Below are 17719 nucleotides of genomic sequence, written 5' to 3'. Positions count from 1 at the left end.
ATGAAGGTCTTTTTTGTATAGTTCTGTGTATCCTTGCCGCCTTCTCTTAATATCTTCTGCTTCTGTTAGGTCCATACCATTTCTGTCCTTTATTGTGCCCATCTTTGCATGAAATGTTCCTTTGGTATCTCTAAGTTTCTTGAAGAGATCTCTAGTCTTTCCCATTCTATTGTTTTCCTCTATTTCTTTGCTTTGATTACTGAGGAAGGCTTTCTTATCTCTCCTTGCTATTCTTTGGAACTCTACATTCAAATGGGTATATCTTTCCTTTTCTCCTTTGCCTTTTGCTTCTCTTCTTTTCACAGCTATGAAAAGTAATGGACAGCACATCCCAATATGCCACAGACCTTTGTTAGGTAGAAACACCCCCGCCACTGATCCTTGCTGAAGGGGCAAGTCTGTAGGCAGCCATGATTTGTCCCACATGGTGGTGCTTTCCTGTGCTTAGCTCCCTCCCGATCCTCAGTACACACAAGATTTGTCCCAAGAGCCACCAGCCTTAGTGGCTGTTGTTGCCTGTGTGTGTGTGTGCTCAGTTGTATCTGACTCTTTGTGACCCCATGGACTGTAACCCCCCGGGCTCCTCTGTTCATGGGATTTCACAGGCAAGAATACTAGAGTGGGTTGCCGAGATGTTGCCTAACTGGTACCAAACACTGAGCTGGGCCAATTGCTTTCCCACTGTTAGTCTTGTTACTTTTACTTGTCACGATATAGAGAGGTACTTTATATTGTACCTCTTTACAATATAAAGTACTTTTTATATTGAATAGTTCAATTCCTGATAACAGGACCGTGTTCTCATTCTCTTAAATGAGGTTGTTAGCAGTGGGAACTGAGCTTCAAAGAATGCTATTTGATGGAGAAGAAGCCAAGTGCAACCTACAGAGCAGAGGGAAAGAAGATGCCAGCTGGGAAGTATAGAATGAAGCAGGTGTACAGCCAGCAGCTGAAGCATGTTAAAGATGGAGCCCTGAACTGAAGGGCTACCTTCTGACTTCGAGATTCCTGGAGCCCTCTTTGATCCAGGGCCACTCTTCAGAGCTCCCCCCCTTTCTGAGGCCTGGTTGGTTGGTCATCTTTTTCTGGGTTCCTCTGCGTGTCTATCCTTACTAGAAAGCCTCCATTACTTTTAATACTGATATGTCTGTTCACTTGCATAAAGTACCTACCTCCAGCATGACCTTTGTTTCCATCTGCCCTTCTCCCTACAGTTACTGTATCTCCAGCCCAGCTTGTGTACAGACATGCCCTGGTCTCATCCCCCACTGACAGAAACACTTGCCTACCCTGCTGCTGCCTGCCAAAATCAGTAGTCTTCAAAAAGCATCCAAAATGCCATGTAAACCATGACGTCTGCGGTCCATTGAACCAAACATATAGCATCTTCTTAAACACACAAAAGAAACTTGAACAACTAATATCATCAGAGAAAAATTAGAAAGTATAAATAAGCAGAAAGAGTAGAAATAAAGAGCCTCTTGCTGGAAGTGAAAGGGGAGAGTGAAAAAAACTGGCTTAAAACTCAACATTCAGAAAACTAAGATCATGGCATCTGGTCCCGTCACTTCATGGCAAATAAAAGGGGAAACAATGGAAACAGTAACAGTAAAAAAAACCAGTTTATTTTGGGGGCTCCAAAATCACTGCAGATGGTGACTGAAGCCATGAAATTAAAAGATGTTTGCTCCTTGGAAGAAAAGCTAGGACCAACCTAGACAGCATATTTTAAAAAAGGCAGAGACATTACTTTGCTGACAAAGGTCCATCTAGTCAAAGCTATGGTTTTTCCAGTAGTCACATATGGATATGAGAGTTGGACTATAAAGAAAGCTGAGTGCTGAAGAACTGATGCTTTTGAACTGTGGTGTTGGAGAAGATTCTTGGGAATCCCTGGACTGCAAGGAGATCCAACCAGTCAATCCTAAAGGAAATCGGTCCTGAATATTTTATTGGAAAGACTGATCCTGAAGCTGAAAGTCCAATACTTGGCCACCTGATGAGAAGAACTGATTCACTGGAAAAGACCCTGATGGTGGGAAAGATTGAAGGCAGGAGGAGAAGGGGATGACAGAGGAGGAGATGGTTGGATGGCATCACCAACTTGATGGACATGAGTTTCAGCAAGCTCTGGGAGTTGGTGATGGACAGGGAAGCCTGGTGTGCTGCAGTCCATGGGGTCGCAAAGAGTCGGACGTGACTAAGCGACTGAACTGAGCTGAAGAAAGTACAAATAAGCAAAAGGTAGAAAAGATCTACCACTTGGAGAAACCCAGTGACATTTTTGTATATCTCTTCCCTTGTCTCTGGAGGAATTCTCTGACTCCATAGCATTTCAGGTCACTCTTAAGAATTATGGAAATGGGACTTCGCTGGTGGTCCATAGGCTAAAATTCCACATTCCCAATGTATGCAGGAGGCTCAGGTTCAACCCCTGGTAAGGGAAATAGATCCCACTTGGCTGCAACTACAAATCCCGCATGTGGCAACTGAGACACAGAGCGGCCAAATAAGTATTTTAAATAAAGAATTATAGAATTATGCTCAGTTTTTCAGGTAATAAAAATTCCAATCTAATGTCAAAACTTCAATATCTTACTTTCTTTAAAGCTCCCTGTCTTCCCTCCCCTTTTCTTCCACTCCACCTCCTTTAGGCTGGGAAACCTGCAGCCATGGGGCTTGGGGTGTGGCCTGTCCCTCATTACTGCCTTGCTTTTCTCCTCCATTCACTGGTCTCTCTGGCCCTTGGGGATTAGAGGAAAGGGGCAACATAAGGGAGCAGAAAATGACGTATTCTGGTAGACGTGTAATCTGGAGTTGGTGCCCTCTGGGCTCAGTTCAATCAGTTCAGTCGCTCAGTCGTGTCCGACTCTGCGACCCCATGAATCGCAGCACGCCAGGCCTCCCTGTCCATCACCAACTCCCGGAGTTCACTCAGACTCATGTCCATCGAGTCCGTGATGCCATCCAGCCATCTCATCCTCGGTCGTCCCCTTCTCCTCATGCCCCCAATCCCTCCCAGCATCAGAGTCTTTTCCAATGAGTCAACTCTTCACATGAGGTGGCCAAAGTACGGGAGCTTCAGCTTTAGCATCATTCCTTCCAGAGAAATCCCAGGGTTGATCTTCAGAATGGACTGGTTGGATCTCCTTGCAGTCCAAGGGACTCTCAAGAGTCTTCTCCAACACCACAGTTCAAAAGCATCCATTCTTCAGCACTCAGCCTTCTTCACAGTCCAACTCTCACATCCATACATGACCACAGGAAAAACCATAGCCTTGACTAGACAGACCTGGGGTGCTCAGTGTCAAATACTAACTCTTTTTCCCTCATGAAATGATTTTGTTGGTTCCTTACCGATTCCCTCAGTGGGAGCTTTGGCTGCAAGATACTTGACTCAGGTCATCTTCCTAGAGCTGGTGACTTTACCACCGGCCCTCCCAGCTCTTGGCTTCTAGGAGTCAGCATGTCACTCTCCCTTTGTTTCTCCAGTCCGGCATCTTGAGTAGGGTCCCTGGTTCAGTTCCCTTCCTCAAGACCCATCTTGCCTATAAAAATCATGTGTCTTTGCCTTGCTGCTGTTGGTGAAGCGGGGAGGGGGTAGAATTTGCTTCTGACTTCAGGGTCAGCTCTCAGATCTAGCTCTGCATACCGGTCTGATCTCATTCTCTCCTGTTCCAGCCTGCTACGTCTGAGCCAAGCTGCCTTATTTTTGTCCTTCTATAACAGCAAGCTCAGCCTTTCTCACTTGCAGTAGCTTCTTATTGGAAAGATTGCCTACTCCTCGTGTCTACTCCTCACCACATCCCCTGCAACATTCCTGTGGCTGAACCCTTTTTTTATGAACTGAATTTAAATGGTGTCACTCAGACGATTTCCTGTCATCCTTCCTAAGGTGGCACCACATTCACACTCACATTCCATCTGTTCCCATTCTCCACACAGCACTTAACCACCATCTGATGTTTTTCTAATTTATGTAACTGGTCTGATGAAGTGTCCCCCCCCCCCCACCCGTTAGAAAGCTTCCTTAATGATATAATGTTTCCATAATATGTGAGTCCCTTAGTTGTTAAAAGTTCCTGTTCTGATACTAAGATGCAGGTCTGTTCCTTTTAAAAATTCCATCTCAGATTGAAATTAAACCTCTGCATCAGCACTGGCTAAACTTGTGACTGGGGGTTGGCGGGGGGTGGGGGGAAGTGCCTGGCCTCAGTCCCCTTGCACTGCTGCTTTCAATTACCGCCTGTGTGCAGATGGAGGAGGGAGGAGACAGGCAAGATGTTAGCTTATGTGCCTGCCCAGATCAAGCTGACCCTGTTCTCCTGGTTGGGTTTCTTTCTTTGAGCATCTCATGCTGCTGGTGGGTAGGTTGCTTCTGGATGTCATTGCTTCTTTGTTTAACACCAACTAGCTGTGGTTCCCAGAGAAGGCAATGGCACCCCACTCCAGTACTCTTGCCTGGAAAATCCCATGGATGGAGGCGCCTGGTAGGCTGCAGTCCATGGGGTTGCTGAGGGTCGGACACGGCTGAGCGACTTCACTTTCACTTTTCACTTTCATGCACTGGAGAAGGAAATGTCAAGCCACTCCAGTGTTCTTGCCTGGAGAATCCCAGGGATGGGGGAGCCTGGTGGGCTGCCATCTCTGGGGTCGCACAGAGTTGTACACGACTGAAGCGACTTAGCAGCAGCAGCAGCAGCTGTGGTTCCAAGAGTGGGGTAAGCATTCAGATGATGATTCCTAGGGGTCATCCTTTGGATTTTAAGGTGACTTTTGGGGGTTTCTTCATGATTACTTTTTCTACAACTTTGCTTTTACTGGATTAATAATGATCATTTCCCCCATTTTTCTTGTTTTTTTTTTTTTAATGTATCCATTGCTATTCCCTCCCCCAAATACCCCAACAGATTAATAAAATGCCTAGAGCAATGCCTCCAAATGCTTCAGCACGTAAGAAAATCTGTCAGTTCTCCTTTCCTCCTCAGAGCCCTACTTCCCCACCTCCCATTCTCTCTCTAAATCTACACACGCACTGGATGCTCTAGAGGCATGAGGCCAGCTGCTGTCCTGAAGCCTCCTGCTCTTGTTCGTTAGTTGAAGCCCCTTGGTTAGAACCCACGTATTCCTTATCTTATTAACTCATTACGCTGAGGCTCTTGGCACATGGGAGGACAGCTTTCATGTTTCTGAAAGTGTTTTTCCTCCATACTCACAGTTGATTTGTGGTTTGGCTGGTGTGCCAGATGGTTTTTGTTTGTTTCTCCAGAACCACTTTCTTCCTTTTCCCACCCTGGTCTCTGCCCTCAGGAGGCTGATCTTTAGGAACTATATAAACTGGTTCCCTTGCCTTCTGCTTTATTCTTGAGTTCAGCCAGTCTTTAAGGAGGATGGAGAGTGAAGGGAGGGTACTTATTCTCTCAGTCACTCCATTGGGTTTTCTTCTCCAGGGTATGGGCCTCCACTGAAAATCATTTCTAGGATTTCCCTGGCTGTCCAGTGGTTCTGACTCCATGCTTCCAAGGCAGGGTGCACGGGCCTGTCCCTGATCAAGGAACTCAGATTCCACACGCTGTGTGGCCAAAAAATAAGAAGAGAGAAAGAAAATCATTCCTGCACTCCATGGTAGTTCTTGCCACATGATGTGCCTTTTTCTGAATCCTGATAACCGCCACCTCCTCTCTATCCTCAGGCCCGGTGGTGGGAACAGCAAAGCTTTTAGGGCTGCAGCATCACTTCCCAGTCTTTAGTAATTAATAGTCCTTATTCAAATCTTCCTCAAGTCATTTGAATTTAGAGTGTCATCTCTTTTCTGGGTATTAAATTGTAGGGTAGAAATCACTTTCCCTCAGAATTTTAAAGTCATTGCTCCTCCACCTTCTACCTTCAATGTGCTGTTGAGTCTGTTGCCTGTTGAACTCTAATATTTGACAAAAATATTAATTAACAAGGAAAGGATAGTCTCTTCAATAAATAATGTTGGAAAAGCCAGATATTCACATGTAAAGGAATAACATTGGACCCCTATCTAGCACCACTTACAAAAATTAACTTGATATGAGTTAAAGACTTAAATGTAAGACCTGAAACTATAAAACTCCTAGAAGAAAACACAGAGAAAAAGCTCCTTGACTTTGGTCTTGGCAACAGGTTTGGATATGACACCAAAAAGTGAAAGCAACAAAATAAAAAATAAACAAGAGGGACACTATCAGGCTAAAAGCTTCTGCACAGCAAAAGAAACAATTAGCAAAATGGAATGGCAGCCTACAGAATGGGGAAAAATATTTGCAGACCAACTGTCTGACAAGGGATTAATAGCTAGTATACATAAGGAAGGCTGAACACCAAAGAATTGATGCTTTTGAACTGTGGTGTTGGAGAAGACTCTTGAGAGTCCCTGGGACTGCAAGGAGATCAAACCAGTCAATCCTAAAAGAAATCAGTCCTGAATATTCATTGGAAAGGCTGATGCTGAAGCTGAAGTTCCAATACTTTGGCCACACGATGTGAAGAGCTGACTCATTAGAAAAGACCCTGATGCTGGGGGAGATTGAAGGAAGGAGAAGAGGCCAATAGAGGATGAGATGGTTGGATGGCATCACTGACTCAATGGACATGAGTTTGAGCAAGCTCTGGGAGATGATGAAGGACAGGGAAGCCTGGCGTGCTGCAGTCCATGGGGTTGCAAAGAGTTGGGCACAACTGAGCAACTGAACAACAACTAATAAGGAACTCATACAACCCAGTAGCAAAAAACCTCAAACAATTCTATTAAAAAATGGGCAAAGGACTTGAAAGACTTTTCTCCAAAGATGACACACAAATAGCTAACAGGTACAAGGAAAGATGCTCAGTATTACTAGTCATCTGGGAAATGTAAATAAAAATCACAATGAGATATCACCTTGTGCCAGTTAGAATATGTGTGTGCTCAGTCATGTCCAACCTAGCCTGCCAGGCTCCTCTGTCCATGGGATTTTCCAGGTAAGAATACTGAAGCGGGTTGCTATTTCCTTCTCTAGGGGATCTTGCCGACCCAGGGATTGAGTCAGGGTCTCCTGCATTGGCAGGCAGATTCTTTACCACTGTGCCACCTGGGAAGGTGCCTGTTAGAATAGCTATCATCAAAAAGACAGAGGTAAAAACCATTAGCAAGGATGTGGAGAAAAGGGAACACTTGCGTATTGTTGGTCAAAATGTATACTGATATAGTTACTATAGGAAACAGTGTGGATATTGTTCAAAAAATTAAAAATAGAATTACTGTATGATTTAGCAATTTCACTTCAGTTATCCAAAGGTAAAGAAATTACTTTCCTAAAGAGATATGTGCACCCCCATGTTGATTGCAGCATTATTTATAATAGCCAAGGCATGGAGACCACCTAAGTATCAACTGGTGGATGAACGGATAAAAAAATATCACACACACCCAGCAGAATATCATTCATCCATAAAAAAGAAAATTTGATCTTTTTCAACAATAGTAAGGGACCTTGAGGGCATTATGCTAAGTGAAATTAGGCAAAGAAAGACAAAGTGTATGATTTGACTTGTGTGTAAAATCTAAAACAGCTGAACTCAGAGAGAGTAGAATGGAAGTTGCCAGGGGCTGGGGGTGGGGTGGTGGTGGGAAATGGGCAGATTTTGACCAGAGGATACAAACTTCCAGCTATAAGATGATTAAGATTTAATGTGCAGCATGGTGGCGGTAATTAATAGTCCTGTGTTATGTACTTGAATGTATTGATGTACTGTTAAGAGAAAATGATAATTATGTGGAGGTGACGAAGGTGTTAACTAACCTTATTGTGTTAATATTGCAATATGTTTGCATCAAATATTCATGTTGTATATCTTAAATGTATGTATAAGTCAATAATATTTCAATAAAGCTGGAAAAAAGCATTCTAATATACATTAGTTTCCTTTCAATCATTTCCCATGTATTATAGAAAGATAATTGTGTATAGTATGTATCCAATTTTATGAGTAATGTAATATGTAAGTTTTCCATTTAAAAAGGTACTATTTATAAACATAATTAGATAAATTTATAATATTTTTCTGAGTGCATATGTCATGGTTTAGTTAACAATTCTTTTATTGTTGGGATATTTTGGTCGTTTCCAATACCATTGCTAGGGATATTTTTTGTGCAAAAGGCTTTTCTATGCTTTGGGTGATTTTCAAGAGCGTTATTATCCTGAGCTGGGATCCCAATGGCTATGGGACAAGGGACCCTTGCCAATACAGAATGTTTTCCTTTATTTAAAGTACTACCTAATTTGATTTAATAAAATGGGATTTATTACTGGTTTTAGAGAGTTTTCATTGTGCTTATTTATCTTTTGTCTTTCTTTTTTTAAACTGAGAGTGTTTCAATTTCCTTATTTTGGTCTTTTTTTGTATTTTGAAATTGTTATTTATTTTATAATTGACTGTTGATTGGGTGCAGTTGTTTATGTGTATGATATATAACTAACTGGTTTTAGTTTAAAAGGTATACCAACGCCCAGAGATTTGACAGCCTATTTGTTCTCTCATTATTTTAAATGGTTAGCCTTGAATTTATCTAATCATATGGTATCAAGAGAGAATTTAAATTATTAATGTTATTATTATTAATTTATTAATAATGTTATTATTATTAATCAACAACGATTTTAACATCACTAAAAGTATTTTTTTCCAATAAGTTGGGATGCCTCCTTTAAAAAGTATTCAACTATAATGTGGAACTGGGTATTTTTCTGGAGTTCTAAGATATTGATATGTTTGTTGATTTTTGTGCCTCAATCATACTTATAATTATTACAGCTTTGTCAAATCTCATAAGGTGAATTTCTTTTCATCTTATTTTGTTTTCAAATATTATTTTGATATTTTCATGTATTCTTTAAGGTGAATTTTAAAATGTTCCAAATCTCATTTCATTACAACTGTGGTAACATAAATTCATTTGAGAGAAAATGACATCTCTTTAAACTTCAATCAAGGAAAACCTTTTAGTTAGGTCTTTCACTTTTCTTACTGAAGTGGTATCATTTTGGTTTTTTTCTTTTTTGTTTTCCGTATTGGTGGAACACATTCCTTGTTGAAGGTTCTGGGTATTTGTTTTAATTCATCTCTAGTCATGTGATTAATTGTGAGATCTCTCCCAACTGCTTACTGTCAGAAGCGCCTGACCCAGGGATGGCTGAACAAGTGAGTATCATTGGACTGGAATATGGCCCAGGAACTGGAAGCACCTAGCTTGACCTGCAAGACTGAATTTTCTGGTTTCCACATCAAATGCGGAAATTTCTTGATCATCTGCCACGAGGGTAATATAACACCTGTGTGTATTCCACTGTTAGCGCAGTTGAACTGCCTAGCCATTGATTTTGTTTGTCTTTTCTCAATCTCACCACTTTGGTGTTCTCAAAACCAACTACACTTCCCCTTACTCTTGGATCATCCTGACCCTTCTTGCCTCACAGCCACTTTCATTATAAATTCAGATTCAGTTCCCATTACAACCTTCTCAGCCTGGGAGTGGTAGTGGCTCCTGGCTATTTCTGGCTGCAGTGCACTGTACATCCCCGTGTTTGTCTCCGTCAGCCCTGCCCACACCACTGCAAACAGTCCAGTGCATTGCAACACGGTGACTGTCTCGGTCGGCACCTGCCCTGGCCTGACCTGGTTGCAGCCCAACTTCCAAAGGTGAGAGTCCTTATAACCCTGGAGGTGAGAGGTGGAATCTCATTATTGTTTTACTAGCCTGGGGCTGGGTTCAGTCTCTGGGTTGGGAAGATCCCCTGGAGAAGGGAAAGGCTACCCACTCCAGTATTCTGGCCTGGAGAACTCCATGGACTGTCCACGGGGTTGCAAAGAGTCAGAGGCGACTGAGCGACTTGCGCTTGCACTTTCAGCTTGGGGCTTTCTTTGAGAAACAAATGGGGTTGGTCCAACAGAACTGGAGGAAAATGAATTCTTTTAAAGTTGTAAACTTGTTACTTTAAAAAATTACAAAAGACTTCTATTAACAAAAGTGTATAAAGATCATGAGAGGGTACAGTTTAAAGATTAACCATAAGAGTGTAAAATCCAAAGGTTAACAGATAAAGCAGGTACCCATGCACTCATTGGGCTTCCCTGGTGGCTCAGTGGTAAAGAATCTGCCTGCCAATGCAGGAAACCCGAGGTTTGATCCCTGGGTCAGGGAGATCCCCTGGAGGGGGAAATGGCAACCCACTCCAGTATTCTTGCCTAGAAAATCCCATCCACACAGGAGCCTGGTGGGCTATGGTCCATGAGGACACAAAAGAGTCAAACACAACTTAGCAACTAAACAACAACAACAATGCACTCATTAGCCAGCCTAATTACCACACGTAGAAGCCCTGAGAAGGTGCTACACACGAGCTGAAAAGTACCTCCACGCACCACAACTTGCTGTTATATCGGCAGATTTGCTCTTTTTATTTTTTCCTCCTTTTTTTTTTTTTTCTGAGCCAGTGGAGTTACTAGACTCCCCACATCAGGTTCTGTGATGTTCAGGGTCTTTTAGAGGTTGGCTTAGGATGACATGAACAATATATACTCAAGCAGTGAACATGTTGAACTTTTGACTGTTACTGAGTTTGAATAACTTGCCATTCTTGTTTAGGAAAAGAAGCAGGCTCCAGTGGGGAAAGTGGCTACTTTACTTCTGGTTAGATATGGTTTTGGAGAAGGCAATGGCACCCCACTCCAGTATTCTTCCCTGGAAAATCCCATGGATGGAGGAGTCTGGTAGGCTGCGGTCCGTGGGGTCGCTAAGAGTCGGATACGACTGAGTGACTTCACTTTTCAGTTTCATGCATTGGAGAAGGAAATGGCAACCCACTCCAGTGTTCTTGCCTGGAGAATCCCAGGGACGGCGGAGCCTGGTGGGCTGGCATCTGTGGGGTCGCACAGTCGGACATGACTGAAGTGACTTAGCAGCAGCAGCAGCAGATATGGTTTTGGTCCACTCGTGTTATTTATGGTTTCAACTTACCCTGGGAGTCCACTTACTCCTGGGTTCTGTTGACTGCTTTCTCTTTAGCATCTCTTCACTTTTGGCCTGGCCTTCTATTGCCTGGTGCCCTTGTATATCTCACAGTCACACTCCCAGAGACACAGGGTGTGCGTGTGTGGTACACTTGGAGAAGCGGTGTTGGTTGGGTGGAGCAGCGCCCAGGCAGCAGTTCCAGGCTCCTCTACTTGCCAGTCTATGATCAGTTCAGTTCAGTTGTGTCCAACCCTTTGCGACCCCATGAATCGCAGCACGCCAGGCCTCCCTGTCTATCACCAACTCCCAGAGTTCACTCAAACTTACATCCATTGAGTCGGTGATGCCATCCAGCCATCTCATCCTCTGTCGTCCCCTTCTCCTGCCCCCAATCCCTCCCAGCATCAGAGTCTTTTCCAATGAGTCAACTCTTCACATGAGGTGGCCAAAGTACTGGAGTTTCAGCTTTAGCATCATTCCGTCCAAAGAACACCCAGGACTGATCTCCTTCAGAATGGACTTGTTGGATCTCCTTGCAGTCCAGGTGCTAACTATGATAAACTTCCCTAAACCCACACATCCTGGGCACGACCCTGTTCTTTGAGGTTCCAATGGGCCTGAAAAACCACTCACAGATCCAATTGGTAGAACATCTAGTAAAGGAAATTTGAGAGCAATGTGTCCCATAGGGAAAACGAAATACAGAAGGTGTTCTGATTACAATGTCAGGAAATCACACGTGCAAAGCCATCATACAGAAGATCAAGTGCTCCCTGGTGCTAAAAGGTGGCTAAATAATTTCTTGAAATAATTATTGTGTTTTTCTCTTGTATTTCCTTCTCCCCCCTATACTGTGAAGATGGCTAGGCTGTTTAGGCTTCCATGCCTAGGGGATATTTGCAGACTGGGCAGAATAAGCCATTGAGTTAATAGCTTCCTCGCTCTTTGTGAAAGCTCTAATTGCACTTAAGAAATTGCCAGGTGTTCCTTATGGAGAGGGTGATGTGTGAAGATTTTGGGGGTCAAGAAGAGAAAGAAGAGAGAATAGCTAGCCAGTCTCCTGAGCTGGAAAGCAATCAGAGGTCGGTGGTTTTGCACTGTTGTGGGTACCTAGCATCTAGGCACTGCTCTGCCCAACTAGGGCAACGTCCCCAAGCTGACCCTGTCTCTCAGGAGTTTGAATGTGAGATATATAAGGATGGTCAGCAACAGAGGTGAAAGGATTAGTCGCTAAGTTGTCTGACTCTTTGCGACCCCATGGACTGCAGCCCACCAGGCTCTTCTGTTAATGGAATTCTCCAGGCAAGAATACTGGAGTGGGTTGCCATTCCCTTCTCTATGGGATCTTCCTGACTCAGGGATCGAACCCCGGTCTCCTTCACTACAGGCAGGTTCTTTACCATCTGAGTCACCAAGGCCACAAATGGAGAGATACTAGAGAGAAGGTAGTCAATAGAATGTCAGAGTAGAGACCTGCGCCCTGCTCTGTGGGCCCTGGGGAGGTGGTGATGTAATAGAAAGGGGGACCCCAGGGTGCCGGAGGGACCAGAGTTTCTAACATTGGCAAAGATTCTAATACCTGCCAGTTTTGCTACTGTGGTCGCATACATTTCCAGGACACTGGTGTGACACTGGAAAGGAAGATCCCCAATAACACCTGGTACAGAAACTTCTACTAATGTAGTGGAAGCAGAATTGGAGTTGGAATTAAGTGATTTAAAAACAGTAAAGAACACAGCACCTTCTCTATGACTCAGCAATTTCACTCCTAAGTATTTACCTAAGAGAAATGAAAATATATGTCTGCAAAGAAAGACTTGTGCAAGAATGTATATAGCATATTTATCCATAATAACCCAAGACTGGAAATAATCTAGATGTCCTTGTGATATATTCTTGTACTAGAGTATTACAGAGCAACAAAAAGGAATGAGCTAGTAGCACAGCAATAACATTGATGAATCTCAGAAACATGCTGAAAGAATCCAGACATAAGAATACATACCATATAATTTTAATGGTAAGGTACTCTAGAAAAGACACATCTAATCTGTAATGACAGGTCAGCAGTAGCCTTGGGCTAGGCATTGGGAAGAAGCACAGTGGAAAATTTTGGTAATGTTGCAAATGTTGAACACACTGATTATGGGTGGTTACTTGAGTGTATAATTTTGCCTAAATTCTTGACTGTGCACTTGAAATGGGGATATTTTATTTTATGCAAAGCAAACTTTAATAAAGTTGATTTTAAAAATGAATGAACTCCTGTGGAAGAATCTCAGAGAAACCCTCCCCCCCCATATTATGCTGAGTCCAAGAAGCAAGATGCAAAGAATATATATAATATGACTCCGTTTAATGAAATTCAAGAAGGACAGATGAAGGTAATCTACAGTGCTAAAAGTAGGACAGGGGTGGGGATGGGCCATGTGGGAACTTTGTGGGGTGATGGTCGAGTTCTCTATCTTCTTTGGGAGTGGTCGTTACAAGCTTATGTGTATGTATTAAAACTTATACTCTTAAAATATGTGTTTTCCACTGTTTTAATATTTTACCTTCATGTGGCTTTATTAAAAAAGGCACACATGATAATAAAGAATAACAATAGACATATTTTGCATACATGAGATTGAGTCATTTTTGCACATTGATTCTTCTCATAGTGGTTGTATAATAGGCACTCCTAGGGCAAAGGGCAAGGTGGATGAGAAACCACATCTTGCTGGACAGCCTACTGCGGGCTGTTTGTGTGTGGTGGTTTAGTTGCTCTGCTGCTGCTGCTGCTAAGTCACTTCAGCTGTGTCTGACTCTGTGCGACCCCATAGACGGCAGCCCACCAGGCTCCCCCGTCCCTGGGATTCTCCAGGCAAGAACACTGGAGTGGGTTGCCATTTCCTTCTCCAATGAATGAACGTGAAAAGTGAAAGTGAAGTCGTTCACTTGTGTCCAACTCTGTGACCCCATGGACTGCAGCCCACCTGGCTCCTCTGCCCATGGGATTTTCCAGGCAAGAGTACTAGAGTGGGGTGCCATTGCCTTCTCCGTTTAGTCGTTCAATTGTGTCCAACTCTGTGACCCCATGGAATGTAGCCCACCAGGCTCCTCTGTCCATGGGATTTACCAGGCAAGAATACTGGAGTGGGTTGCCATTTCCTCCTCCAGGGGGATATTGCCAACCCAGGGACTGAACCCACATCCCCTACACTGCAGGCGGATTCTTTACTGCTGAGCCACCAGCAGTCTATTTGTATGTAGCCTTAATCCAATGATTTAGAAATGTATGTGGTAAACAGAAAAGAATAGAACAGTCATCAGCTCTGCCTCATACATAGCAGTTGCGAGTCAGACATCATTCTGGAGGGACAGCAGCTGCATTTCCCCAAAACTGGGGCTGCGGGAAGGGATTCTCCTTGAAGCACATGAAAAATCCTTGAACAAACCCTGAGCTCTGCCAACAAGAAGGAAGTGGGAGTGGCTTGAGGGACAACCAATACTTTCTGCTCCACCTCCTGTTTTCCCCAGCTCTAGAGCTATTCTTTCCGAGGCTTATGTCTCAGTCACATGTCCGGATCCAGGTGCTACCCACAATCACCAGGTGAGGTTGTTTTCCCCCAAATATGCAAACCTCTTCTGGAAGACTTGGAACTACAGACTCACAATTTCCTATGCTCATTACTCAATGTAAGGGCCCAGGTCCTCCCACAGCATCGTGGGTTCCTTATGGTATACGTCACCTGGGTGGCTTGTTCCCCACCTGTGGGAGACCTCGAGTTGGCTGAGGGCAAACTTAGCCATTATCATAGTGCTGGGGCTTTCTCTTTATGATACTGCCATGTCTTGGCGGAGTCTATCCACCCCTTTTTACAGAGAGGGTGCGTGGTCTGCGAGCCTACTGGGCTAAGGCAAGAGGAATGTCTCCTTGGTAGGACTGAATGTGGTGCTGAGTGGAGTGGAATCACTCCCACTCAGTGGTGGATGTGTGAAGACAACCTGCTGTCGAATGGCAGAGTTCTCTACAGACACCAGCGGAAAGGAAAACTGAGCTCAGCCGCCAAGTGCTCTTCAGAGTTTGGCAAGGTAGTGCTGGTTCCCATGGATGCTTGCAGCTTCCTGGAGCTCACGTTCTCCTGACGGCTCAGCACCTCCTCTTCCCTCTTCCTCAGCACTGGCTTTCTTTATTTAGTCTAAGGGGCTGGCAAGTTCTCTCACTTTGTATCTGAACTTTTGAGATCCATTTCCATTCCTGGGATGGGAAGATCCCCTGGAGAAGGGAAAGGCTACCCACCCCAGTATTCTGGCCTGGAGAATTCCATGGACTGTGTAGTCCATGAGGTCGCAAAGCGTTGGACACGACTGAGCGACTTTCACCTTCACTTTCTTACACTGCATGCTTTGTGTTTGTGGGCTTTATTTTCTAGCTCTGTGGTGGCTGACCTGCACCTAGCTATCTGGGCTGAGGACCTAGGCAGTGGGTGGAGTGGAAACAAACTCATAGAAAGATGACTTGAACAAAGGTGAGTCAGGGAAAGAGAGAGGAGGAGAGAGAGAGTGAGTGAGCAAGCAGAAGATTAATCTGCAGTAGCATCCAGTCCCAAGCATGTATGTAAATAGAAGCAAGAACTTACCTGACCCCATACTACAAAATTATTCCCATGGGCTAAAAAGGGTTAATGCAACTTCTAAAAAAATACTGAGATTTGTTTGCACTTACTGCTGATAATGGCCCTCCAAAATGTCAAATAAACCCAATCTTTTCCTCACAAGCTGCCTTGTCTATGGTTGGATGATCTAATTAACCATTTGCCCTCATTAAAATGGGTGTATTGGCTTGGTCAAAAAGTTTATTCAGGTTTTGCCACAACTTCTTATGGAAAACCAAACAAACTTTTTGGCCAACTCAATATTTTCTAAGCAGTTAACAGTTGTGTACCCTTGTCTGAAGCAATGCACTCCAATAGGACTTTATGTGATGATGGAAACAGTCTGTATCTACATTGTCCAATAGGGTCCAGAAGCCACAGCAGGCTATTGATCACTTGAAATAAGGCTAGTGGAGCTGAGGAACTGAGTTTTTAGTTTTATTCAATTTTAATCAATTTAAACAGCCACGTATGACTAATGGCTCCTATATTAGCCAGCACAGGCCTAAAGTTTACCTGTGTGCTCTGCTAAAATGTGAAGGGAGCCTCACATTGCCCCAGCCTCTGAGTGAATCAGTCAGCATTCTATCTGACTTCTACCTTCTCAGGTGATTCGTCCCTTCAAGAACTGAGGGTGGGTCCTTGGAAGGCTGTTGCACTTTGTGTGATAAGGTGTTTGACATAGTTACCAGGCAAGGGAAAGATATATTTCATGTCATGACCTGAAATAGACCGCCAGCTATTTCTTTAGCAAAGATGAATTTATTCCAGATCAGTTCAGTTCAGTCGCTCAGTCGTGTCCGACTCTTTGTGACCCCATGAATCGCAGCACACGACCCCATGAATCGCAGCACGCCAGGCCTCCCTGTCCATCACCAACTCCCAGAGTTCACTCAGACTCACGTCCATCGAGTCCGTGGTGCCATCCAGCCATCTCATCCTCGGTCGTCCCCTTCTCTTGCCCCTAGTCCCTCCCAGCATCAAAGTCTTTTCCAATGAGTCAACTCTTCGCATGAGGTGGCCAAAGTACTGGAGTTTCAGCTTCAGCATCATTCCCTCCAAAGAAATCCCAGGGCTGATCTCCTTCAGAATGGACTGGTTGGATCTCTTTGCAGTCCAAGGGACTCTCAAGAGTCTTCTCCAACACCACAGTTCAAAAGCATCAATTCTTCAGCACTCAGCCTTCTTCACAGTCCAACTCTCACATCCATACATGACCACTGGAAAAACCACAGCCTTGACTAGATGGATGGATGTGAGAGTTGGACTGTGAAGAAGGCTGAGCACCAAAGAATTGAAGCTTTTGAACTGTGGTGTTGGAGAAGACTCTTGACAGTCCCTTGGACTGCAAGGAGATCCAACCAGTCCATTCTGAAGGAGATCAGCCCTGGGATTTCTTTGGAAGGAATGATGCTGAAGCTGAAACTCCAGTACTTTGGCCACCTCATGAGAAGGGTTGACTCAATGGAAAAGACTCTGATGCTGGGAGGCGTTGGGGGCAAGAGCAGAAGGGGACGACCGAGGATGAGATGGCGGGATGGCACCACGGACTTGATGGACGTGAGTCTGAGTGAACTCCGGGAGTTGGTGATGGACAGGGAGGCCTGGTGTGCTGCGATTCATGGGGTTGCAAAGAGTCAGACACGACTGAGCGACTGAACTGAACTGACCTGAACTGACTAGATGGACCTTTGTTGGCAAAGTAATGTCTATGCTTTTGAATATTCTATCTAGGTTGGTCATAACTTTTCTTCCAAGGAGTAAGTGTCTTTTAATTTCATGGCTGCAATCACCATCTGCAGTGATTTTGGAGCCCCCCAAAATAAAGTCTGACACTGTTTCCCCATCTATTTCCCATGAAGTGATGGGACCAGATGCCATGATCTTCGTTTTCTGAATCTCCAGATCAGTAGAGAATTGCAATTTGGGATCTTTATCCATGTGCAAGTCCTCCAGTTGGCAAGGGAAGAACACTTTTATAAAGGGGGAAAAGGAAGTTGGGAGGACTGTCGCAAGCATAGAGCCCAGGGCTTTTTGTTGGCTGAGTCCTTAACCAGGA

Source organism: Ovis canadensis, chromosome 7 (genome assembly GCF_042477335.2).
Source record: "Ovis canadensis isolate MfBH-ARS-UI-01 breed Bighorn chromosome 7, ARS-UI_OviCan_v2, whole genome shotgun sequence".
NCBI lineage: Eukaryota > Metazoa > Chordata > Mammalia > Artiodactyla > Bovidae > Ovis > Ovis canadensis.
This window is presented reverse-complemented; position numbering follows the sequence as displayed.